At 38.0% G+C, this 376-nt stretch overlaps 1 protein-coding gene across 1 annotated transcript in view; it reads right to left on the bottom strand.

The window, feature by feature from the left end:
- The window catches only part of LOC104160230 (SWI/SNF-related matrix-associated actin-dependent regulator of chromatin subfamily A member 5), a gene marked incomplete at its 5' end in the record, with an annotated part of 15,241 nt that overhangs the window by 437 nt on the left and 14,428 nt on the right, over nucleotides 1–376 (bottom strand). The gene's annotated exons all lie outside the window — the stretch shown is intronic.

Below are 376 nucleotides of genomic sequence, written 5' to 3'. Positions count from 1 at the left end.
AGCCAGGGATCACATACATTTGCTTTATTATACATGAATTGTGTTCAAACATGATTTGGGATGTGAGGTCTTCCATAGAATCTTTGTTGTTATGGTGCATGTTTTCACCATTTCCAGACTAAACCTTATTGAATCCTTTTTTTTTTTTTTTCCCCCAAAATTCCCACAAAAAAGTTACTGATTCCAGTCAAGTCAACCAAGTAGGTTACATTGTCATCATTTCCCCCATCAAAAAAAGGCATTAATTTCTCCAGTTTGAAGGAGAAGTTGAGTGCTTTAAAACAAAATTACATCTGGCCACACCTACTTGTACGTTTGCATCACTAGGGATATAAACAAAAAAGTTAGCGAGGAAAAGCCTACCCCCCCCCCCCCC

Source organism: Cariama cristata, unplaced genomic scaffold (assembly GCF_000690535.1).
Source record: "Cariama cristata isolate BGI_N322 unplaced genomic scaffold, ASM69053v1 scaffold23220, whole genome shotgun sequence".
In the NCBI taxonomy this organism is placed as follows: Eukaryota; Metazoa; Chordata; class Aves; order Cariamiformes; family Cariamidae; genus Cariama; species Cariama cristata.
The sequence above is the reverse complement of the archived record's forward strand: the minus strand, read 5'-3'. Positions and strand labels throughout refer to the sequence as shown.